At 37.4% G+C, this 26636-nt stretch overlaps 1 long non-coding RNA gene across 1 annotated transcript; it reads left to right on the top strand.

The window, feature by feature from the left end:
- Positions 1-5951: 5951 nt before the first annotated feature.
- On the top strand, positions 5952-26264 carry LOC121646611. Its single transcript, XR_006011667.1, has 3 exons — positions 5952-6045; positions 21509-21517; positions 26254-26264. It is a non-coding gene; the product is annotated as an uncharacterized LOC121646611 (long non-coding RNA).
- The last annotated feature ends 372 nt before the right edge of the window (positions 26265-26636 follow it).

Here is a 26636-nt window from a genome sequence, read left to right as displayed (position 1 = left end):
ACAAGGAATATCAGAAAGCTGCTGGTGAAAATGGAACGCGTGCTGTGAGTGAGACATATTTTCGAAAAGTGTTCAGTGAGCAGCAATACTCTGTGTTCATACCAAAAAAAGACCAGTGTGATGTATGTGTCAGTGCCAAAGTGGGAAATACTGATCAGGATACCCTTACTACTCACTTGAAATTAAAGGCTCAGGCTCAAGCTGAAAAAGCCAAGGATAAAAAGGAATCCAGTGACAAACTTTCAGTGTGGACAATGGACCTTCAATGCGTTCTTCTCTGCCCCCAGACAAAAGCAAGTACAATGTACTATAAAACTAAATTACAGATGCACAACTTTACTTGCTTTAACATGACTAACAAAGATGGGTATTGTTATGCTTGGGAGGAGCATGAAGGCTCCCTCAGCAGTGAGGTTTTTGCCCATCTGCAGTCCAAACACTTTGATTCAATCCTAGAGGCCAACAGAAACATTGAGAAAGTCATTGTCTGGAGTGATGGCTGTGGATATCAAAATCGGTGTGGCACCATCAGCAACACCTACCTTCATCTAGCCATGAAGCATGGTGTCACCATAGAGCAAAAGTTTCTGGTTGCAGGGCACACACAAATGGAGTGTGACTCCATGCATAGCCTCATTGAACGCCGCATCATTAAAGATATTCACACTCCACGTGACTACATTGTCATCTTTGAGACCGCACGAATGCATCCATCTCCATACAAGGTGACTCAGCTATACCACAATGACTTCATGAAGTTATCTAGGGCCTATGTCACCAATATTCGACCAGGTAAAAAAGTTGGTGACCCCACAGTCCATGACCTCCGGGCTCTCCAGTACTTGGCTGATGGTCAAATCCGGTTCAAGTTGGATTTTGAATCTGACTGGGAGAACCTGCCTCAGCGAATCAGCATCCCTGAAGAACCATTCCAGTGGGTCCCACTCTTTCCTGCCCAATTGCCAATTACTCTCAGGAAATTCAATGACTTGCAGGCAATGAAAGCAGTGCTACCAAAAGTGGCCCACCAGTACTATGACAACCTCCCTCATCAATAGACAGTGTGAAAATGAGTCTGCACACCACCTGAGTTTAAGTTCGATTAAGGGTGGGAAAGGAAAACAGTGGTTAGAAGTTTAAGAGGTCTAAGGTTAGACATTAAGAAACAACCTGATTAAGGTTGAGTTACATCTTTGTTATATTTAGGAGAGTAAAACAACTTTATTTACGTTATGTTTTTATTTATATTTCAGAGAAAAAATGCCTAAGTCATGGCATATTCTGCCCAAGTCATTTTTATTTGTTAGGCAATTGATGATGGGTCTTTTCCTCTTCACATACTTGTTCACACATCTGGTTGAATGTACTATTATAATTTCAATAAAAAATACCAATGTGTTTTCAAAAAATTGTGTTTTTTCTTGTTTTCCAAAAACATTGAAATATGACTTAGGCAATTATGCTATGAGGCTAACGATATGTGAAGTTCCAGTGAAGTTGTGAGAGAATTTCTATAAACAGGAACTCCAGATTCAGCTGATTATTAGCAGGTTCATCTTTTTATGAGGTGTTAACCATTTCACTGTCATTCTTTTATGCATTATTTTTGTTATTTTGAACAGTACAAAGGGAATGATTCAGGACTTTAGGAAGGAGACTTAACTTGTACATTTAGCAGCGTGCTGCTCATTATCTGATTCAGAACTGAACCAACTGATAACAAAGGATGGCTCCATATTGGTGACTACTTTGTAATTTCTTATTGTGTAAAGGGGGATGCTTTTGTTTCTACACAAAACGCTGAAAACCAAAACCATGACTGTTCACATAAGTTAATTACTATACAAAATAAATAAGCAAATACATTATTAATTGTTCATTAAAAAACATTATATTTGCTATTATAATTATTGTTAATACTGAATGCAAAGGAACCAATAGATCTACCATGGTCTTATTATAATAGCATCATGGCAGCAGTGAAAAACAGGGTTAGCACAAAATATGTTATAAGCAGTAAAAATAGACTTAAGTCATCACAGAACATGCTACTGGTTGGTTACTATTAGTTCACAACATTTAAAATAAACAAATTTGCAATGAGATATGTCAGTTAAATAGATTTATACTCATTTATACTCGCGCATCTGCCCAGGTTTAATAAAACTAAGCAGTTTGGGAGCATAAGCGGCTGAACTGAAGCATCAAAAAACATTGTATTAGGGCTGAATGAGTTGGCCAAACCCCTCTCCCTTTGGATTTTCAGATGGTTTAACAGTATGTAGAATACTTAGATATTTTCTATTAATCATATTATATAAAATATATAATTGCTAAACATGCATTGCTGCCTTTCATGAAACTCTAGCCGAGCACAGCTGTTTTTTTTACTTTTTCTACTTGTCTTTTCTTGTTTTTAAGGTCTCGTTTTAGTTTGTGTGTATGATTAGTGTGGTTATGGAGTATTAGGCATGTGCTTGCACAAGGATTATTATAAGTATTGATTATTTAGAGGTTGGTAAAATAAAGCCAAACATTTCCATAAGTGGAAGGTTAGCTGTCAGTCATCTAAATTTACATATTACATATTTACATGTCATAGTGTTATTTCTTTTTTCCCCCAAAAAAGTTAAGGAAAACATTTTTTTCCTTCACCTTTGGACCATTCACTCAAAGGTCATCTTGCAAAACAGTGCAGTATAAAAGGAGTTTTTTACATTCTTAAGGGTAACTTTAGATTTATTCATTAATAAATATTTATAAATATTAGGGATGTGAATATGTCAAAATTATTTTTTGTCTCTCTGCGTTGGCCCTGCGATGGACCTCTCACCTCCTAAATGTTGGGTTGTGCTTCTGCTGAATTGGACGAAGAGGTATAGATGATGGATGGATGAATGGATGATGAGTATTTAATCAAAATTCCAAACCTCACAGTCAGTGAGCATTAACCCCTCCGACTGCACAATATCTTTTGGGCAAATGTCCAAACACCAAACTGGTTAAGCTGCAAAAATGCCCACTGTTTGAACTAGTAATTTAGCTTAAAAAAAACAGAAACCATGTTTTTCTGCCTTTATTTATCATAAATATATTTATCTTCTGTAGCCAGATGGGATCTAGCATCACTATGGAGGTGAACTTGTTCATTGTCAGGTATACTGATTTAACCATGTCACAATATCCAGTATGTTCTAGTAACAGGAGAGAGCTGTCACGAGAAAATGTGATGATGGCATTGTCTGGCTATGAGACTGCTGGTAAACAGCGGAAGGGACAGACGATGGGGACACGCTCTGCCAGGCAAGATGAAATTGAATCCATTCTCACTCAGTGCTTCTCAAATGATGCATTTCTGGCACTTTTTCCTGGACCAGGTTGTTCTCTTACCCTGTTTGCTTTTCAGTTATTACATACAGGCAAAAAGATTTCCAGGTTGTCAGACTGCAGCCATTAGTACGCAAAAGACATGAATAAGTTGTTTTAGACTTCATCTGAACATTTTCTGGGCAAAATCTGTAGTCGCTTCTTCCTTTTACTGTCAGCCTGCCAAACCAACCTCACATGGACGTGTACTCTCCAGTCGTAAGTTGATGTCAAGCTGAGTAGTCCCTTTTGTACACCAGACTAAATTTAAAAGCTCCATCATGTCTCTGGAAGAGCTTCAGGTTGTTGTAAAGGAATCTTGGTCCTCTCTTATTTCCAACATTGCTTGAGTTCATTGAAGTTTTAAGTTTTTTTTTTTTTTTACCACAGCTCTCTGCATTAAGTCTGGCTGTGGTCTGAACTTGGCTTAAATCATTGCAACACCTTGATTCTTGTCTTTTTCAGCAAAGCAAAGCAAGTTTGTTCCTTCATGTTTACTCTGGACTTTGGGTTCTACCAGCTGATGTAAATTGACAGGTCTAAGAGTCCAACTTGGATTTTAACTTATTATTATTATTAAAAAAGATTAGCTAAATTTTCTCCTGAGGGATGTTTTCATGTTAATGTACGATTGGTAATACCTTGCTATTTATATTAAAATAACAAAATTCTTTGTAAATTACCAAAAGTTATTTTTTTAAAGATATGACAAAACATTAATGTATTTTTATTATTGCATTTTAATGTGCTGAACAATAGAAGAGAACAGTACTCCTGGGGAAAAGAAGATGTGAGTGAATGCCACAATCTTCAGAATGAGACTAATTGTCATGTTACAGGATCTACGTTCAGCCAAGTTTTAGCTGTCAGACAGATGGCCTCATATATTTGGTATACAGAGGGTTTCCTGTAGTTGCAGGACCAAATCATCAGCCCTCTACCACCGTGTTTGACAGCTGGTATGGGCTGTTTGTGTGTATATGTTGTGTCTGGTTTCCTCAAAATGTGTTGCAGCTTGTTTTAGTCAAACATCTCCACTTTGCTCTCATCTGTCTGACAGACGGTACTCCAGAGATCACGTGGATTGTTCAGATGCAGCTTTGCAAACCTAAGCTGAGCTGCCATGTTTTGCTTTTTATGTCAGTGAAGAGCCTTTCTCCTGCAACAACAAGCAATATTTGTTCAAACTTTTCCTAATTTTACTGTCATGAACTTTAACATTTAACATACTTGTAGCGTTAAGCGTCATTAAACATTAAAGAGGTTTAATAAAATTATTAATCCTAATAATTTCATGAAATTATTTATGAATTTACTCGTGGGGCACCACCACACAGATAGCTTTATCCTAATCTAATGGCTGTGTGGACACCATTAGAGAACTAAATTAATTAATTTAATAAATTAATTAATTCAAGCTAGAAATCAATCAGTTATCAATCAATCAGTCTCGGGACGCTAATAACGTGAATTCTTACGTCGAAGGGACCCATAACATGGTTCAAAGGAGAAGTTCACAATAACCAGACCAGTTTAGGATAAATATGGAATATTTATTACTAAACTAATAATGCATAAATGAAAAGGAAATATTTACAAAGGACTTCGCATGGAGAAATGAATCAAACATTGGTAAATGCAGAATATGGAGTTCAAACCAAAATCTTATTTCAATGTGTCAGAATGAATGTATGCAAGAAATGAACAAAAGTTAATTAACCTGCGGTGTTAATTAAACTAAGGTTCAGGACTGAAAAAGATCTCTAAATCCTAAAAGGAAAAAGGGAAAACTGAATCTCATCCGTTAAACTGGAGGTTTAACTAAGATGTAGAACTACTAAGGTCACTGTCAGACAACCAACCATTCTTGAGCAGATAAGCAGAGAATTGATCCGAGCAGGACTCATCCGGTTCTGTTTGGATCGAGCCGACTTACGACCGTTGTGGTGACTGATGGCAAGTGAGGAAGTTGGCGCAGGTGGTTTGGATCCCGAGCGACTTCCAGAAGGCCAGAAGATGTGTCACGTGGTGGTCCGAAGGTTTGGATCAGGCAGCTCTGCGGATGCGGACTCCCGCGGCTCGGCTGGTGGTATCGATGATGGACAGTGGATGACTTGCGGTGATATGGCAAAGATGAAAATGTCCAGCTTTAGGTCAGTCCAAAAAGATTCTGTAGCACTGGTTCTGGAGCTTTGATCAGCCTGCGTTAACCAGTTATCCAAGGTAAAGATCAAAATTTAGGATCAATATTAAAAGTCCAAAAGATAAAAACATAACTCAAGAAAAGCGAAGTATTAGCTGGAAAAAGGGAATGAACTACGGAGTCCAAAAAGAGCCAAAAATTGTCAATCATGCATCTTAATGCAGGCACTAACTTAGAATCGGGTGACGTTCTTCACATCACTGCAAACTTAATCCTCTGGCAGCATCTCTCTCTTTCTCTCTGGCGTTCAGACCAAGTGTCCTAACTCTGGAAGAAGGCCATGTCTGGAGAGGATGGGTTGAAGGGAACTGGAAGTCCACTTCAGGAAGGGAGCAACGGAGGAAGGAAAGCCAACTAACGGAAGGGGAAGCCCGAACTAAACTCTTTGTTCTGAGTTTAAAAGTGTTAGTTTTGAAGACCCACCCCATGGAGGGATGTGGGACCATTATCTTGACCAATAACAGTCTTCTGGGCTGGTTTTGGGTCAGATAGCAGATTCAGAGGAGCTGGTCTGGTCATTTTGTAAAGACTTATCAAATTAAACATTTTGTGAATATATCTATATATCCAAGTTATTAAAGCCTTAAATGAGACATCATTAAAATCCATCAGTGAATCATCGAAAAGACAAGAAAAATAGTAAAAAGGTTATACCTACGGAAGCGTATTGCTGTCATGGAAGAAAATAAATTTTCGAGCACTATCACGTTATAACGTGATACGTATATTGTACAAATGTGTTACCTATATTGTACAAACGTGATATTATATTGTACAAACGTGATAATTATATTGTACGAACGTGATATTATATTGTACAAACGTGATAATTATATTGTACAAACGTGATAATTATATTGTACGAACGTGATAATATATTGTACAAACGTGATAATTATATTGTACAAACGTGATAATATATTGTACAAACGTGATAATTATATTGTACAAACGTGATAATTATATTGTACAAACGTGATAATATATTGTACAAACGTGATAATTATATTGTACAAACGTGATAATATATTGTACAAACGTGATAATTATATTGTACAAACGTGATATTATATTGTACAAACGTGATAATTAAATTGTACAAACGTGATAATTATATTGTACAAACGTGATAATTATATTGTACAAACGTGATATTATATTGTACAAACGTGATAATTATATTGTACAAACGTGATAATATATTGTACAAACGTGATAATTATATTGTACAAACGTGATAATTATATTGTACAACCGGATAATGGGTCTTTGTCAGGTGACGTAGCGCCTCCGCTAGTTCCCAATGCATTGTGGTCCCGAGTGTATCCGGGAGAAAAACTCTGGTCGACTCAACGTCTTAGCTTGCTGAGCTAGGCAACACATACAAAGTCAAATGACAAAAGGGGAAATGAATATGACAACAACATTCGATGTTTCCCACCCGGAAAAGAAAACATGGACAGCAGGTTGAGGAAATAACAAAGAGGCGTCGAATAGCCTCGGTCGCAGCATTGAGATGGAAGGACATCACTTTTCCCATTGCATCCCCCTTCATGTGCTTGCTCCTGGGATTTCCATACAGGTACGTAAGGTTCTTGTTGTTGTAGTTTATAATAGTGATGCTGAATATGCTATCGTTTGCTTCTTAAAGTCACTGTCTCCCTTTTAGCTAACCTTAGTTAGCTTCCTAACTAGCCTCTCTTGTAAACAAAGAGGGAGGTCGGTAGAGATCGTTTCATAGGTGTTTTTTATTCCAAAGAAAAACATTGCTGAGCGAATTATTATAAAACTAAAGGTAAGAAGTAAGCATAATATGACACAAAGTTTTATGTATGCGATTTCCACTTGTGATTTGAGAGAGCAGATGGTAGTAAAGCAGGCCAACAATATACTGTTTGTCTATTTAGTAGTCTAAAGCTCATATATATATATATATATATATATATATATATATATGTGTGTGTGTGTGTGTGTGTGTGTCTATGTATATGTACAATGCACATATACATGGTACATGTTTGTATGAAATGTCACGGGAGCATGCTAGTAAAAGCATCCGGTGGTGTCTAGCTGTCTAAATGAATCCGATCTGTGGTTGCAGGACATCCAGGGTATGAAATACACCAGGCTGATCCAGACTGGGCACCATCCTTGCATCTGGGGCACACATCAGTTCAACCCACCAACACTCTGCGCTACCTGGCTATCTTTGTGGCATTATTCCACTTCTTGCTTCCTCTCATGCCCAGTTAAAACAATATTCTCATTCCCTTTCAGATGCTTCTTATAACCTTTATGCACCTGCAGTTGGATCTGCCTGTGCAACACTCAGCTCACTTGTTTCCCCAACACCGTGTTTAGAACATCCAATGAGATGGTGCCTTTTTTGTATGCAAATCTGAGTATAAGGTCTTAATAGCAACCATCCCTGTAAACATGATTATTCCTTGTGAAGGTGAAGAAGCTGCAGTGCTGGATAAATTCGGTACTGTATGTGTGCCTTACTGTTGTTTAGACAAGATATGATGAATTGAGTATGAGCAGTTACACTAGTGATTCACACAGTCAAGCCTTTTCAGAAGGCATAGGAATGCCTTTTACACTTAGGATTGTCTTCAGTTGCCTTACTTTTTGTAAAACCCAAGGTTTTAAAAGTTTTTGAACATGTTTAAAATGTTTAATGTGGCTGTTCTGTGCAAATGTAACTTCAAAAGTTCCAAAAAGGGCACTATTGGGCAGGTTTCGTACGCATCAATCAAATCCATTTTCCATGAGGTTCCATTCAGGTTAAAAAGATGTTTATTTTTTGCGCAGCAAGCAAGCAAACATTTTACGTGCCTCTTTATGCTATGCCACGCTATCCAATGATGATGTTGATGATGGTAAAAACCTTGTGCCACCCCAGTGTATGCCGGTCACCCCAGGTGACCTATTTATAAACTTTCATTTGCCTGTGGCTGTGATTAAACAGAAAAAACAAATAAATATTGCTATATAATCAAAAATATTTTCTCAAAAATAAATAACAAAAATAACCTAAACTAAATTAGCCAAAAAGTTTAACTAATACTGTATTGTAATAAATAGCTCCTACATTGTGCTTAATAAAATGAATCTATGATGTTCATCTCGCACATTAGGCACCAGTAATAGGAAATGTGTGCTAACAAAACAGGCATGACAGTTTAATTTAAATGGGTTGGTTTGTCTTTTTTTTTACACTGAAAGTGACAATGAAAAGACAGCAACAACACAAAAAATACATAGTAGTCAATCAACACTGGAACATGGAGAGCAGTTTTAACAGTCCTCTGTAGTAGTATCATGCTGTAGACCAGGGCTTCATTGGTGCGTCACTCAGACGTCGGGAGTGCAAAACCTTTAGGCAGAAATGAACACATTAGCATAAAGAAAACAAAAATGAACATGTTTGTTTGATTTGTTAAGACTGTCTACACCGGTTTCTGATTTACAGAGGTGGAAAAGGACTGAGAATTTCGAACGAAGTGAGAGTATCTTTACTTAAATTCTACTCAAGTTAAAGTACCCATCTAAGCGCTTCTCAATTACACACACCAGGGGCCTCATTTATCGACAGTGCGTACGCACGGAACTGTGCTAAAAGCGTGCGTACGAGCATTTCTCAGCAAAGTATGGGATTTATCAACTTGTACTTGTGCATTGAAAAATGTGTTAATTGAAGCACATGCTAAGATCTTCGTAGCGTTAAGAAACGAATAAGCACATTTTCCATGCGTAAGCACAAAACCTAGCAGTAGAACAGGGAAACAGCATCTTTTCTGCAGGTTCTGCTGCATCTGTCAGTCATTATTTTTGTCCCACTACTGGGACAGGGTCCCTGTCCATCACGGAGCTGTGTTACATAATCAATAACTGATGCATCTTTTCACTGGACTGAAACACGCTTTTCAGTCTGGAATTATATGACAGCAGCGCGGCTATAATGCAAGAAATGATGCTGGGAATAATGGTGAAATATGTGTGCAAGTCTCTATAAACATCTAAAACCAGCCGATCGTCATGATAATAAAACATTCAGGAGGAAGTTTTCTTGGTTCTGTCTGACAGCAGCATATACGGCTCGTTTTAAAAGTGCTGTGGGTTTTAAAAGATTTATATTTTTCTTAATCCTATTTCATTCCTTCAATGGGGCAACAAAGCATTTTCTTTTTTTCTTTTTCTTAAATGACAAAGAATCTCCTCTTCATCCAGACGTAGTTAGTGCTCAAATTTCTCTCTGCAGCGTTTATTTACTTTTTTTCACGTTTATTTTAATGAGATCTTTGGCAGCAATTCCTTCTTTCTTTCTCTCCACCACTTCGAGGAGAAACGAAAGCGATTTCTCTTTCACTTCTAAAGCGAAGTGTTGTCTCTATATATGGTTAAATGAGGGCTTTTCTGATTGCAAATGACCATGCTTGGGTACGGGCATGGTGATTTAGAACAGAGAGTACTTACAGCTGTGTGCACCCACGTTTGATAAATCCGGATTTTTTTTGTACTCAGGACAACATTAAAAATTTTAGTCCTACGCAAAAATTTGGAACCTTATGTAGAAATTTGGAACCTTTTGTACACATGGTTGATAAATGAGGCCCCAGGGGTCACCTTTAGGTCACACTACATCGACTGTTTTGGGAAGCTGTTTTCTAGCATGATCATGATGAGACTGTTGATGTGTGTAGTGAGTTTCTATACTGTATAACAGTGGAGTTATTGATCAATATTGGTATTATTATTGAAATCGCAATAAAAAAAATTATACAAAAGCATATTTTCCCAGAACTGCTGTTGTAGTCTAATCATGAGGAGATCATTGATGTGTGTAGTGAGTTGTTACTTCCTCACTCTGCTGCTGACTGTTCTCTTCACTCGGGTCAGATGGATTCTCCGTCTGTAGCTCTCTGATGTCTGCCTCTTTCTGCATCTGCTCCCGTCTGCCTTGTCTTGCAGGGCGCACAGTGTTGGTGGGTCGAACTGATGGGTGCCTCCGATGCAAGGATGATGTCCAGTCTGGATCAGGCTGGTGCACTTCATATGCTGGTTTTCCTGCAACCACAAGATCGGTTTCATTTGGACAGCTAGTCACCACCGAATATATATATATATATATGTATATATATATATATATATATATATATATGAGCTTTAGACTACTAAATAGACAAACAGTATATTGTTGGCCTGCTTTACTACCATCTGCTCTCTCAAATCACAAGTGGAAATCGCATACATAAAACTTTGTGTCATATTATGCTTACTTCTTACCTTTAGTTTTATAATAATTCGCTCAGCAATGTTTTTCTTTGGAATAAAAAACACCTATGAAACGATCTCTACCGACCTCCCTCTTTGTTTACAAGAGAGGCTAGTTAGGAAGCTAACTAAGGTTAGCTAAAAGGGAGACAGTGACTTTAAGAAGCAAACGATAGCATATTCAGCATCACTATTATAAACTACAACAACAAGAACCTTACGTACCTGTATGGAAATCCCAGGAGCAAGCACATGAAGGGGGATGCAATGGGAAAAGTGATGTCCTTCCATCTCAATGCTGCGACCGAGGCTATTCGACGCCTCTTTGTTATTTCCTCAACCTGCTGTCCATGTTTTCTTTTCCGGGTGGGAAACATCGAATGTTGTTGTCATATTCATTTCCCCTTTTGTCATTTGACTTTGTATGTGTTGCCTAGCTCAGCAAGCTAAGACGTTGAGTCGACCAGAGTTTTTCTCCCGGATACACTCGGGACCACAATGCACTGGGAACTAGCGGAGGCGCTACGTCACCTGACAAAGACCCATTATCACGTTTGTACAATATAATTATCACGTTTGTACAATATAATTATCACGTTTGTACAATATATTATCACGTTTGTACAATATAATTATCACGTTTGTACAATATAATTATCACGTTTGTACAATTTAATTATCACGTTTGTACAATATAATATCACGTTTGTACAATTTAATTATCACGTTTGTACAATATAATTATCACATTTGTACAATATATTATCACGTTTGTACAATATAATTATCACGTTTGTACAATATATTATCACGTTCGTACAATATAATTATCACGTTTGTACAATATAATTATCACGTTTGTACAATATAATATCACGTTCGTACAATATAATTATCACGTTTGTACAATATATTATCACGTTTGTACAATATAATTATCACGTTTGTACAATATATTATCACGTTCGTACAATATAATTATCACGTTTGTACAATATAATTATCACGTTTGTACAATATAATATCACGTTCGTACAATATAATTATCACGTTTGTACAATATATTATCACGTTCGTACAATATAATTATCACGTTTGTACAATATATTATCACGTTCGTACAATATAATTATCACGTTTGTACAATATAATTATCACGTTTGTACAATATAATTATCACGTTTGTACAATATATTATCACGTTTGTACAATATAATTATCACGTTTGTACAATATATTATCACGTTCGTACAATATAATTATCACGTTTGTACAATATAATTATCACGTTTGTACAATATAATATCACGTTCGTACAATATAATTATCACGTTTGTACAATATAATATCACGTTTGTACAATATAGGTAACACGTTTGTACAATATACATATCACGTTATAACGTGATAGTGCTCGAAAATTTATTTTCTTCCATGACAGCAATACGCTTCCGTATATATCTCACACAAACACAGTAATAAAGTTTCAGGTCACCAACTAATCAAGCTTGTTGATTAAACCTTGTACAAAATGATAATGATTATATGCATGCGCATGGTATCAAGATAAAACACACATATATATATCTATTTAAATGAACATTGTTGACTAGTAAAAGTATGATCTTTTACTCTTCACACAAAGTCTTTGTCTCCTCTTGTGCTGGGACAGAGAGAAACATTAAGACACTTTATTACCCTCTGGAATGTTAAGATAAACGTTTCTTGGTGTGTCCAGGTGTTCTGTTAAAGGGGGTTTCCGCTTATCAGTTGAAGAAAAACACAAGTTTAGTAAGAAACAGTTTCAAAGTGGACATTGGGATGAAGAGTTGCATCTGGGATCCTTTGGTTGTTAACTAAAAAGCAAATTTATGTTGCAGAGGATTAAAGTTCAGAAATTTCCCAGGTCTCGTAAATAACCTAATGAAGTCCTTTCAGTCCAGGTTGGGGAGAGTTGACCTTTGTTGACCTGTGGAGCTGGAAACCAAGTCATAAATTTGAGTCAGACCCCCACTTTGGGAGTGAAACTGTTAGTCTGTAAGGAGAGAAAATCCTCAGAGATTGTTTAATTCAGTCACAATTAAACAAAGGTTCCAATCTTTATTTTGAAGACGAGGGAATCCGCTACATACTTTTCCCTTTGTTTGAGCATTTACCAGTCTGAAGCTGGACTGAATGATGGACTTAAAGTAGTTTGGGAATAGGAATACTGTTTTGCTTTTTGTTGTTTAATGTTGTTTGCTTTTGTTTGTTTTTTGTCGGTTTTTTTCACAATGTTTATTCATTTTAAAACAGATCAGTAAAACATAGTAATTAAGTCATGGTGTATTATTCTTGTTCATGTGAATAAGTTTTTTTTTGCCTTCCCATCAAACACCAGACATCCACAGATGTTTTTCTGGCTAAATCAGGTCAGTCCGTTGAGGACTCTGTTAGCCAAAAGGGCGACCTGTCCAAGGTGTACCCTGCCCTTGCCTATTAATTGCTGGGATAGGCTTCAGCTTCTCCGTGATCTTTAATTGGACGAAGCCTTAACTGATTTGCTGAAAAAGTCTTGAGAGGGCACCTTTTCTAATTTGTGAAAAATCCGTCCTCATCTTTCACAATTAGGTCTGATGCATGGTGGTGTAATGGTTAACACTGTTGTAGTTAGAGTCGCTGGTTAGAGCCTTGATTCGGTTGTATACATGTTCTAGTACTGTTTGGGTTCTCTCTGGGTTAATTGGTGGTTGTGAAATTCTCTTGTCTGTTCATAAAGGTGACTGCTTCAGGATAAGCTCTGCAACCCTGCATTGGAAAATGCGGGTACGGACAGTGGAGGGACATTTTTTATAGAAATGCCTTTTCTAAGTCATGAAAAAGATGTCTTTTCACGTGTCACTTCAATGGTGATGAGACCAGTGGTTCTCAAACTTTCTGAGCCACCACCCCCAAGATAACATACGTTGGTGTTTGCGACCCCCACCCCCACACAACGACTTAATGATTAATTGAGTGATGGGTCATGTTGCAGCCATCTGAATGTAAGGCTGGAAAACTGTCAGAATCTTCATAAAAAAGGAGGATGAAGTTGTTTTTGGTTGTTCACCGCTGTGGCAAGGCACCAACATGCCCAAAATGAGTGGCCAAACTAACTTTGCTGTTAAAAAATTAAGCTGATAATTTAAAAAAAAATGTATCTCTTTATCATTAAGGTTTAATATTGACAGCCCTGGTAAAAATCATAAATTTATTTGATATAGGTAGATGACATATTTTTTTACATTTATCTGGTGACCCCCTAAAATTATCTCATGCATGGGGGTCCTGAACCCTAGTTTGGGAACCAATGGATTAGAGAATGGGCAAAACCCATTTTTTCAATGTTTTGTCAATGGACTTCTGCTGGGTGGGTTGTATTTTAATGCCCTGTAAAGGCCAAATTATGTTTTATGCATGATAATCTTACAATTTAAAGAAGTTGTATTTTCTTTTTCATATGACTTTAAATTAAAGTATATGAGGTGATGTATCCAGAAAAACAAAAAGAACCAGAAACTCCTGTATTGCTGACAGAAATAAACAGTTGTTGGTTCATTGAAAAATCAAAGTTGATCATACATACAAAAGCAGAGAGCACAATGTTTACAGCATCTTAATGAAAATTTATAGCCACATTATATTTGCTCTGGTATAAGATTTGTCACTTCGAACTTTGATCAGTTTTACTCCTCTTCTCATGTGATATATGAGAAGAGATGGTTCATTATTGGAAGTGATTGTATATGGAATCTGTTTTCATAAAAACCTTATCATCACAATGCAGCTGTCGCCTGTCTTCTAAATAAGCTGCCATCTCCTGATAAACAAAGTAAACATTTGTTTGTAACTGACACAGTATCCACCTGAAAGACTCCACTCCAACTTGTGTGACTAAAGTATTATTGCCACGCAGCAAGGACGGTGATCTGTTCCAGTCACAGTGATGATTAAGGAATCATTGTCCACCTGAGTAGTCAGACATTCAGTTGATGCCGTCACTCACTGCCTGTCGCTGTCGATTACACATGGGTGTCGAGAAGTGTGAAAATCCACATCCCATGTGGCTCTGGTGTGCTTCTGTGTCCTTGCCCAAAGTCAAGTTACTTGCATCATTTCTGATGTGACGGACGATAAATTCATCAATCTCAAATCTTAAAAAAAAAAAAAAAAAAAAAAAAAAAAATGGCATCTGCATCTTTAATACACTTACTAAAGAGATTCCTGTCAGGCCAGAGAGGCTATAGAAGCAGACTGAGTGAATACATTAAATGAATGATTGCTCTGATGTTTACATGTTAGTCTGTACATGATGCTAGTAGCACCCAGTGAAGCAAAAAATGATTAGTTAAGAGAATAAATGGCTTTTATCCTCTCACAGTTTGACAACGCTCATGCAAAATATTTATTTATCAGAGAGAATTTATTATTTTTTCCTTTTTTTAATCTCCCGGATTAACGGGACTAAGAAGGATTTCAGTCTGAACTGTCTTCAAAGATTCAATGACTCTACTGTTGCTGCTCTTCTGAGATATTGTGCAGGAGCTCAGCAGAAACAACACACACCCACAGGGCGCACATTACTATTAAAGACAGCCTAGAAAGAGCGACTATTCTTTGTGTTTGTTTCTCCCTAGGCTAACAGCATCTTCCTCTAGGACTACACAGGTCAGCAGGGGCTAAAGCCAGCTTTGCACTGAGAAAGGTGCCTCGGGGAAGATGGGAAGCAGAGATATGATGACATACAATTCACTTCTCTAATGGAAGTATTCCATGTGAAGAATACAGAAATGCCTGCAAACAACAGATGATGTTGCTATTTTACTATTCATGCAGGAATCAGGTGTCTTACGGAAGCATTGAGTGTCACAAAATTTATCTTGATACATATGATATCTGTCTGAATCATGTTTATTTATTTTACAAGCTAAACAGAGAAGTATATTACAGTTAAAGAAGAACGTGAATGATAACAAATGCTGTTCGGTTTCAACAAGAATGATCAAATGAATTTAGGAGATGCTTCCAAGGTGAAGGTGCATTTTATAGAAATTGTATTGGCAGGAAGTGTAATTGTTTTTCTGTTAATATTTGACTTACTGAAACCATTTTAATTCTGATTTACACACATTTCAGCTCCACCAGAACAGCACAGAAATCATCCAACTACAAACTTGCTTAAAGCTGCATGAGCTCAGCCTGCTGCAGGGTCCAATCCTGACATCATCAGCGATGACGCAGGTGGCCTTGGGGCAATGAAGCAAAAGTGCAGCAGTGACAAACCCAGGCCATCCAGCTTACCTTTCACCAATCCAAACCTTTAGATGGTAGCCACCAGAAGACTGAGTTGTTGCGGTATAATATACTAGCTGACCAAAAAAAAAGTTGCCACTAAAAAGAAAAAAACAAACAAAAAAAAGGTCACATTCTTTTAATTAATTCATTTATTTGTTTTCAATGTTTATTGTTCAGTGATATTGTTGTGTATGCATTATATTGTCAGTGCAGCAAAAACCTCTGTCCAAGACAAATTTCTTCCAGGGGAGACGAATAAAGATACTTAGACTTAGTTTGACTTTGATTTTTTGTTGGACCCTCTTTAGCTTTGATTACGGCAGCAAAGAACACAGTAAAAGTTCTGATAGAGATATGATCAACCCAAGGACCCAGGGATTGATGCAGCACCATGCTTTACTCCTACACTGTGGGAACAGAAGTTGTCCTCCATTATGTTATAGATGTTAATCTCTAAGTTTTCTTCTTTGTTTTTTTTCCAAACAAATTTTAGGAAACCATGTTACATATTACCGCCTGGGAAGTAGGAGTAGTCAAGTAGTCAGACAGGGAAAAGAAGTGTATCAATATTCATTTTATAATTGTATTGTGGCCATCAGAATTGTAATCGAATCGATTTGTGAAGAGCCGAAAGAGTCACATCTCTAAAAGAGATGCAAGATGAAAAGTAATAAAACTGATTACAAAAACAAGTTAGGAATAGTTGTGAAATATTTAAGATCTGTAATGAAAACCAAAAAAAAAAGGTTAAAACCAGATTAGATGAGTAAAGAAACAATTCATGAAATAATTTTATGTGCTCGTTCATAGAGGAACATTTAAAGCCTCATCCTAAAGACCGAGAGGCTGTTAGCATTTCACGAAGAGACGTGACGCTGCTTCCACAAGAGAGGAGCCTGAAAACTACAAGCTCTGCCTCCCATTCTGGACCTAGAAAGTCTAGGAAAAGCAACTCTGATGGGATTGTAGGGAACCAGAAGATCTTTTATATATAATATAAAATATAATGCTATTTTGTTTTTTTAGGAGGATTTTTAACTGTATTCTGAACTTAATTGGGAACCAATGTAGGGAAGCCAAAACAGGGGAATGTGGTCTCTCCTTGAGGTACCAGTTAGCTTCCTGGATTAACTGAATGATATTGAGGGAGGAATTTGGACAACCATGCCGAAATATCATTACAGTAGTTTAGATTGAAAGGATATGACTTACAAGCTTAGATAATTCCCCTAAAAATGGGTCACATTTCTCCAGTTGTATAAAGAGTAACAAGATGAAAAAGCGGGTTTGCCATCAGTGTCAAAACAGGGTTTAGGTGTTACAATATCCATTCAAGCTCTCAGTCTTTCTCGGCTAGATCTGAGCAGAGTAGCTTAAAATGTGTTTTACATCATAATAGATTATCTATCACATAATTCCCACCGGCATGGCTGGTGGAGTGACAGTATTGTCACTCTCCACATCAGTCTTGGAGTATCGCTGCTCTCCAGAATGATCCTGATAGCATCTGTGTTTGTCTCCGGCCTACCACAGATGACCTTTTATCAGATCACCAGTCTAATCATGTACTCCTTCTGCTTTCAGCCCTCCAGGTCTGGGTTCCTGTGAGGACTCCTCCACGGTGCTGAAGCGAAAACAGTTTAAGCATTTTCCATTTGCCACTGTAAAGAAAGGAGATGATTTGTCCTTGGAGAGGTCCTTTAAATATAATGGTCAATAATATCTGGAGCAGTGTGTTGCAGATATTCAACCCCTCATATCAGCAAAATAATCACCCTGCTGGGAGGTAAATCTACAAAAACCCTGTTGAAATGTTGAATTTTCTTTGTATGCCCAGTCCTCAAACACTCAGGGGGGAAAAAAAAGCTTTGATGTCAAAGTTTCAGCTTCATTTCACATGACAGTTTGTGGTTACAATAAAAACATTTCAGTCTTACACTGTAGCATACCAGGAGTCTATTGTGAGGGAACAGCCTTAAGCATGTGGGATGGTTCATCATGGCTCCAACTCTATTCTGAAACATGGACTTATATTGTCAGATAACAAGAGAGCTGACAAATTTTTTTTTTTTTTTTTTTTTTTTTTTTTTTGGGGAGCCTGGGCCATTACTTATCTGCTACAAGGAAAACTTTTGATATATTTTTTGGTTCTTTAGTAGCAAAGCTCACCAGCAGTTTTCTTCTCTATATTTGCCTTTTTGTGCTTACAAGTTACATCAGTGGCAATAGTAATTATATTGTCAGCTTCCAAAAGGTATATTTATATATGAAAATGCTAGAAAGCTGCAATTCAGGAACCAGATTGCTTACCTCGACTAAATGTGCACTTTAATCTTTTAGTAGCTGAATTATATGAATAGGATAACAGACAAAAGGCATGTAGGAAGCCGTCTTCACCATAGCAGACCGAAGCAAAGTCCACATCCCTGCAAATGCGGCATTGCTCCATCTGACGATCTTCCCTCACCCGTAAACAAGATCCAGAGATACTTGAGCTCCTCCACTTGGAGCAGAACTTCATTCTCAACCCAGAGTGGACACTCCACCCTTTTTCAGCTGAGGACCACAGTCTAGGATTTGGAGGTGCTGATTCTCATCCCAACTGCTTCGCATTCAGTTAGGAATCGTTCCAGCAAGAGCTGGAGATCACAGCCCAGTGAAGAGAAGACAACCACATCATATGGAGAGTGGTGGCCTACCGGTTACAGAGGTGGACTTGGGTCTGAAAGTCATTCTCCATGGCCTTGGAAAAAACATTGCCTCAAGTAAGCCATAGAAAAATGTCATTTCCTAAAACTGATAGCCATAGCTGTAGACTGGAGGACCTGGGTTCAAATCCCCTGCGTGCCCACAGTGGCAGAACACTTTGGCCCCTCAGCATAGCCCTTAACCTCTGATGGCTCCCTGGGTACTGGAATATGGCTCCTAGTAAAAATGTGACTAGTAATGGATAAAATGCAGAGGACTGATTTTGTTATGTGTGATATGTACTTAAAAATAGATTACTTCTTCATCTACCCAGAGCAGAGACCTAATCCTGAAAACACCAAATCTGCACCAGTCGTATGAGGACTCAACAGCTTGTACAAGTCATTCTCCATGGCCTTGGAAAAAAAGGCACTTCTAAATAGTGATAACAGTAGCTGTAGACTTAAAGCAAACAACTTTAAGTCAATTTCTTGACCCTACTTAGCAAACACTTTGGCTATGACTTTTTCATGCATTTGGTGTCAGAATATCAAAGGAGAAAAACAAGATACTGGTGGTTTGAAATGCATTCAGATGTGACTACAATGAAAACAAAAAAAAGCAGCTTTAGCAGCAGTGAAACTTCTTAATGTCGCTGTTAAATTACAGTGGTGAGAGTCAGATTCGAAGTTCAATAAAAGGAATTGTGAAACAACATGTGATTTTACTGTCTGAACCAAGTGACAACTAGCTACATTTCTGCTAATGCCTACCAAAAGTGTACTCCAAGAAAACTGCTTTGATGTCAAGTGAGAAATGTTCCTATTTCCTCCCCTGAAATGAAAGGTCAATACATTTCTTTTGCAAAGGTTTAGCCTGACTGAGCCATTTATGTCTCAGTGAATATTTGTTTTGGCAGACTTGGCCACCAGATCGCCTTACTATCACATTATGACTTTCAGGTTTTTACTCAATATTTGTTTTTTCACTCTTGATCTCCAAAATCAGTTTGCTTGTACAGGAATATATACATGATGTGACAACATGTAGCTAAATCAGTTGATCACAGTTTCAAAACAATCTCCTGTTAGGGAAAATGAAATCTGCAGCAGTGTTTTTAATAACTGGTTCTTGTTGAAACATAACAATGTCTTTAACAGTTAATGATAAGGACATTTAAGGGGACTGAATCTGAATCTGGTTCACTCTTTAAATTTGATTAAACAGGTCTTAAGATGTTGAGATTTATTTTAGATTTATGGTGGCGATTGTCCTTTTTCTCAAATGGTGGCATGGATCAAAAGTGGTGTTACAATAGTTCAAAATGGGCATATGGGAAAATAAGGAAAAGCTGCAGTGAAGAGTTTTTGCATTGGTCATTCTAAGCATCTGTACAAATTTCCAATACCCAACCCAACTGCTGAAATTGTTACAAAAAGACATTAAAAACCTTAATGAACAATAATGAACCTTTTAAAGCCTGATGTATCCTAAGGTGTGTTATGTGCCATCCTCATTTGCTCTCTACTAGTAACATATACAGTGATATTTAAACATCTTAACAAATCTGTTGTGTTCTCTTTACTATAACTCCAGTAGTATTCAAATATACCTTCTGGTTACATAAATATACTTATTTCATTATGGATATGCAGTTTTTTAGGATTAAAATGACTTGCTCAATAGGCAGAGGGCTCAAAACATTAAACATACAAGATGGAACAATGTGGTTACGCACATAAGCATATTTGACCTTCTTTACATCTTCTGAAGCTTTTCCTGCACTGTTGGAGTAGAATTTTCTCAGTAGCAACTCTTATTGTTTAAGAAGAAAAATCAATAGCAGGGCTCCAGACTAACTTTTTTTTACGAGGAGCACAGTAGCCCCTAACTTAGATTTTTAGGAGCGCAAGCAGAAAATGTAAGTGTGCACACTGAAATTGCCTTGCATAGCAAATAATCACATTTCCTCTCATTTTCACTGTATTAGTGATAAATACTTGAAAAATAAATTCAGCAATTACAATGTTTACAATTTACATTTTTGTGCAGCAGTTGACATAACATATAAAAACACATCTTATTGGTCACACTAATACAAAACAAGTAGACATAGAAATTGTCAAATCAGATTTGATTTGATATTCACTTTGTAGTAAAAGCAAAAGGGCAACTTTGCTACCATCATCCCCCATAAGGCATAGTAGGACTTGTTCATGTATTTCCTGGAAATAAATAGCTTCAGGGACTGATACTCCTCTGCAGCCACTGTTCCCAACTCCTCAGTAAGAAAAGTAGCTATTGGCTGTCCTAAAAGTCACTAGAAGTCGCTAATTAACATAATCAGCCTAGTACATATAGTTGTAATGGATGCTGTCATAAGGAGGGATGTCATGGGAAAGGCAAAAATTGATAAAAAAGACAACCTAAAAATGTTTACAACAGCAAAATGAATGAATGAATGAATGAATGGATGGATGGATGGATGGATGAATGAATCAATGAATCAATGAATCAATGACGTTGTCTGCTCCAAATACAGCTGGGAGCTGTGTGCTGCTCCGAGAAGACCAAGTCTCGTATGAGTCCTTTTGGACGGGGAGGGTTTTGCGCAACACCTGCTCCTCCTTGGGAAGAGTAAACTACGTTCATTCACCTCAGTCTCCAAAAGTCTCCAATAATACCAGAAAAACTCGCTAGATTTGTTGTTAGTCACTTTTTTTTTTTTTTTTTTTTTTTTTTTTTTTAGAATTCACTAGAGGGGTCTGAAAACATGCTAAACATAGCAACAAAGTCGCTAAGTTGGCAACACTGATAAATTCCCCAAGACCCGCCTCTTTCCAAACGTAAGCCAATCACAATGGTCGTTCGTCTTCAGCTCCTAAAACCTCCTTTAAGGCAACATGATCCTCAGAAGCCATGATGTTCTCACTGGCACACCCTTCTGCGATTCAGCAGATATCATCATCATACAGTATTCACACATCAAACAAGATGTAACAAGGATCTTTATTTGTCGGCCACACAACATGGCTTGGAGTGAACTTAGAAAACAGTTAAAACTGCACAGCATGTAGCCGCATCAAGATATCTGTTTTAAAATGGCAATCACAAGAGATGAGGATAGTACTGGATTTTGCTGTTCTTGCTGTTTTGGTCCATTCATCTACAATTCAAAGACAGTTAGTCAGTAGAAAAAGATGAGATGGGGAAAGCAGCAAATTGTCTATCCGCAAAGCTGAAACCAAAAACGACAAAAGTCAAAAGGTTTTCTGACAAGTATGAATAAAGTTATTGTGCTTCAGTTTGTGTGGATGCGTCTTCAGTACAGATGAGTCAAATCCAGTAGACACAACATAGACTTTCTTTACATAAAGGTTTATTCTTCAGCTTTACGATCTTTACATGCTGCAAAATGTATCAGACTCAGAACAAAAGAAGTCGGTGGTCTTAAATAGTGGAGAATGTGTGCAAGCCATCACATCTTAGTCCAGCTTGAACTAGAAATCCCCTCAGAAATGTATTGGTAAAATCAGAGATCCATTTTGAGATCCAGTGGAACTCACAGACAAAAGTGTTTCGCAAATAATCTGCTTAATTATTTATGGTTACATCGCTGTGTCTCCTGATGACCTAGAACCAGTTAACACCCTTTTAAACTGTATTTTAGATATCAAGTCATGGATGGCAGAGAACTTCTTACAGCTCAACCAGGACAAGACTGAGGTTTTAATTATCGGTCCTGAAGACAAGAGAGGGAGCATCTCATGCAAACTACAAGACTTTAAACTTTCTCAGTGTGTGAGAAATCTGGGTGTTCTTTTTGACTCTGAGCTGAACTTTACTCCACACATTAGAAATGTCACAAAGACAGGCTTTTATCATCTTAAAAACATCGCCAGAGTCCGCCCGTTTCTCTCTCTTGCCAGCACGGAGGTGCTGATGCATGCTTTTATTTTTAGTAAATTAGATTACTGTAATGCCCTGCTCTCTGGTCTTCCCAAAAAGAGTACTTCTAGCTTGCAGTTACTCCAGAACTCAGCGGCACGAGTTCTGACGAGGACCAGGGGGCGGGAACACATTACACCAGTTTTAAAATCGCTGCATTGGCTCCCCGTGCGTTTCAGGATTGATTTTAAGGTTCTCTTACTTGTTTATAAATGTCTTAATGGTCTTGGGCCTTCTTATTTATCTGACCTGCTTTTAGACTATAAACCCTCGCGGACCCTGAGGTCCTCTGGTACCGGCCTTTTGGTCATTCCTAAGGCGAGGACCAAAACACATGGCGAGGCCACGTTCCAATATTGTGGTCCTCGCCTGTGGAACGGCCTGCCAGAGGGCCTCAGGTCTGCAGAGACTGTAGATGCTTTTAAAAAGAGGCTCAAGACACATCTTTTTAGTTTAGCTTTTACTTGAACTTCTTAATCATTTAGTTATTTGACTAACAATATTATTAGTTTATTTATTCAGTTATTTTAATTAATCTATTTATCCATTTTGTCTATTTTTATCACTTATCATTTGTATCTTGGTCTTAAATTGACTTTTTAATATATATTAATTTTCTTTTATTGTTCTTATTACGTTGATTTATTTATGCTCTTTTAAGTATCTTATACTGTGTTTTATTTTCAGCTTTTATCTTTTTTATCTTTTATCCTCTAGCTCCGGTGTTCCCTCATGGGGATCCTCCACATCGTGGGCTGTCTCTCCGGCCTGCAGGGTTGTCGCTGCGGGGGTCGACCTGGACGGGATGGCTGACGGGCCCTGCATTGCAGTCCTGTGGCTGTGGTGGGGGCCCCCGCCTGCCCCGATCCTGGCGGCTCCTGTGGCGATGGCCTCTGTGGTTGCTGGTGGGGCGCTCATGGTGTGGATGGGTCCCCAAGGTATTGCTTCCTCACAGTGGTGTCAAGCCAATCGTCTTTTATCTTGTCTTTTAGATCTCTCTCTCAAACTTTGTTCTTAAACCGTTTCAGTTAAAGAGACAGGAACTAGAAGGAATAGTTTTAATTCTATGAAAGAAGAGTGGCATCATCTGTTTGTGTTGTGTGTTTGCGCGCTTGGGTGTGTGTGTGTGTGTGTGTGTGTGTGTGTGTGTGTGTGTGTGCGTGTGTGAATGTGTGTGATTCAAAATGTAAAGTAGATAGCATTTGTGTTATTCTACTCTTACATTTTTAATATATGTTTTTACATTGTAAAGCACTTTGTATTGCATGATAATGTATGAAAAGGGCTATACAAATAAAGTTTGAATTGAATTGAATTGAATTGAATTAAATAATTGCAATCACCACTGCTTATAATTAAACACCCTCATCGGCACTTGTGCTCTTTTTGATACAAATAATACAGCTTTTTTTTTTCATGTTTTTCCATGTTTTTTTTTTTTTTTTTCTGACCTGAGGAAAAAAAGAAATAGCGGCAGCATTTTTAAAACTAAAGGGCTTGTCAATCATGACAATAATTAGCCTTCTTTTGCATGCAATACACTTTACCAAAGCAGCTTTAGCAAACTGTTACTGTATTTTTGCAAACAAGCCTTGTATGATGTGCCGTGGGGAATAAAAGCTCTGAAGTTCAAAGGTACTTTTTAAATGAGCATCGACAGAATCTGTACAAAAGAGCTGCTCAGCTTGTGGGTAAGATACAGCAGGAACTCAAATTGTTGTCAAAAGAAAGTTTTCCTGAGGCAACTCACTTGTTTGGGAGGGAGTTAGAGGCTACAGATAAACACAGGTAGCTCGCCTCCAATCACAGACAAACATGCAATTTTACAGTTGATTTAATGTACCAATAATGCTTCATTTATTGGATTTTTTTCTTTTTTTTTTTTCTTTTTTAAAGAAATCTGTACAAAAGAGCATATGTTGTCTGGACAAAAGGATAATGAACACCATGCACCGACACTAGCTTTATTTAAGTTTCCTTTCCACTACATTTTATTGTCCAAATTGTGGCCTTGCAGTATAAAGAAATAGCTCTAAAGTGCATTATTTAAGTGTATCCCATAGGAAAGTAATTTTCTCAATTGCTAGAGGCACATAGTTTAATGGCCAGATATATCTGAACCCACTAAGATGACAGGAAACGTTAAAATTTATTCCGACTGTAAAAATTACAGGTTCTTTATTATATATTCAGTCATTCAAGGAGGCATCACTGAGGGTTTGCTTAGTTGCATGTGGACATAGCAGTGCACATAAAATCAGCATCTAGGCTGGGAAAAGTATTACTGAAAATGGTAAGAATCTAAAAAAAATGTCACTTTGTGATAGAAGGTGTGTTGAGTTTTGTCAGGCTTTTTAAAAAAAAGTTTGAATTTTTAATTAATAAATCTAATTTTACATTCAGTCACGTATAGGAGGAAAGAAACCGCCTGCTTCTTTTACAATTTATTAGACACCTGCTACCTCAGTTGCAATAATTGTAGCCTAACAGTTAATTGGGATGATGTCTCAAGCACATCCTTTCAGAAATGTTTTCAGGACCATTTGTATCTGCATTTCCTGCAAAAGGAAGAAGAAGAAGTAAAAAACAAACTCAATAAAATGAAAGGTAGTACCTGAGCCTTACCACAGAGAAATTAAAATATTAAATATACAAATCAATCCAGTGCATCTTGTTTCTACCTCTGTAACTCTCCAACCGGTTTTGTTTCCCTGAAGTGCTCATTACGTACAGCAAGCAAGCTACACCACAGCTTTACATCTCTTAATTTGAAAGCATTTTCCCTAAATTAAATATCAGAATAAAAAGCTATTAGTTTTTTCTTCAGCTTATCCATTTTACTATAGGAAGTTTTACCAGATTGATTTGTTAAAAAAATCAAAGCCAGAAATATCCAGAGACAGTGTAGCTTTGTGATGGGAGCTTTGCAATTTAGCCCAATTTTAGCAAGGTTAGCATGATCTGATCATAGTCTGGTATCTCATCTGACCACTGCATACAATGAAACAGTTAGTGGGAGTTTACTTCAGCTCTGCACCGACTGCCTCGGTCATTGCAGCGATATGCTAGTGTTTCGGCCATATTGGGTCTGGCAAGACAGACCATTAAACTAACTCAAGTAAATTGGGAAGTTGGTGTTTTTCACATGTTAAAATCACCTTGATCTTCACATTTTACAGCTGATTTGCATCCTGGTACAACTAATAACTCTCCACATTTCAGGATGACAGAAGACTAAACGTAATCATTTGTTTGAAACTAATTCCAAGCCATCAACACTTATAACTTTTAAATACATGGAAGTGAAGGTGCAGGCTGGCATTAATAGTTGAGTTATTGTTAAATATGTGAGTTGTTTGTGGATGAAGTTCCGTATCTGCAGGCCAAGCACAGTTAATGAAGCATGTTGTGTCATATGTTGCATAAATGACGTGCAATTAATCGATGAGCACAGACAGCAGATAATTCATCAAGAGCAACTTTAATGATGGATTAATTATCTTTTGTTTGGCGAAAATCTTCCCTAACTGCAGTATTTTGAATGGGTAAACTTTTTTATATTGTTTTTAGTTAGTTTTTTGTTTGTTTTTTGTGGAACAAAGCAACTGAGACTCTGAGAGACAGAGATGTCCATTGTTCTCAGTTTTGGAACATTTGTTGGAATAAATTGTTCTTTATCTTATTGGAAAATGGTGAGAAAAAGGATTTCTTGTAAACTCTGTTATATTTATGAAGGTTTTATTTTATTTTATTTTTATTTTTTTTATCATGTTTCCAGAAATAACGTGATCAATCCACCATCTGGTTTTACGAGAATGTAACTGACATATAATTTATGTCC

This window comes from Melanotaenia boesemani, chromosome 9, assembly GCF_017639745.1.
Source record: "Melanotaenia boesemani isolate fMelBoe1 chromosome 9, fMelBoe1.pri, whole genome shotgun sequence".
Taxonomy (NCBI): Eukaryota; Metazoa; Chordata; class Actinopteri; order Atheriniformes; family Melanotaeniidae; genus Melanotaenia; species Melanotaenia boesemani.
Note: the sequence above shows the minus strand (reverse complement) of the source record. Positions and strands in the feature narration are given on the sequence as shown.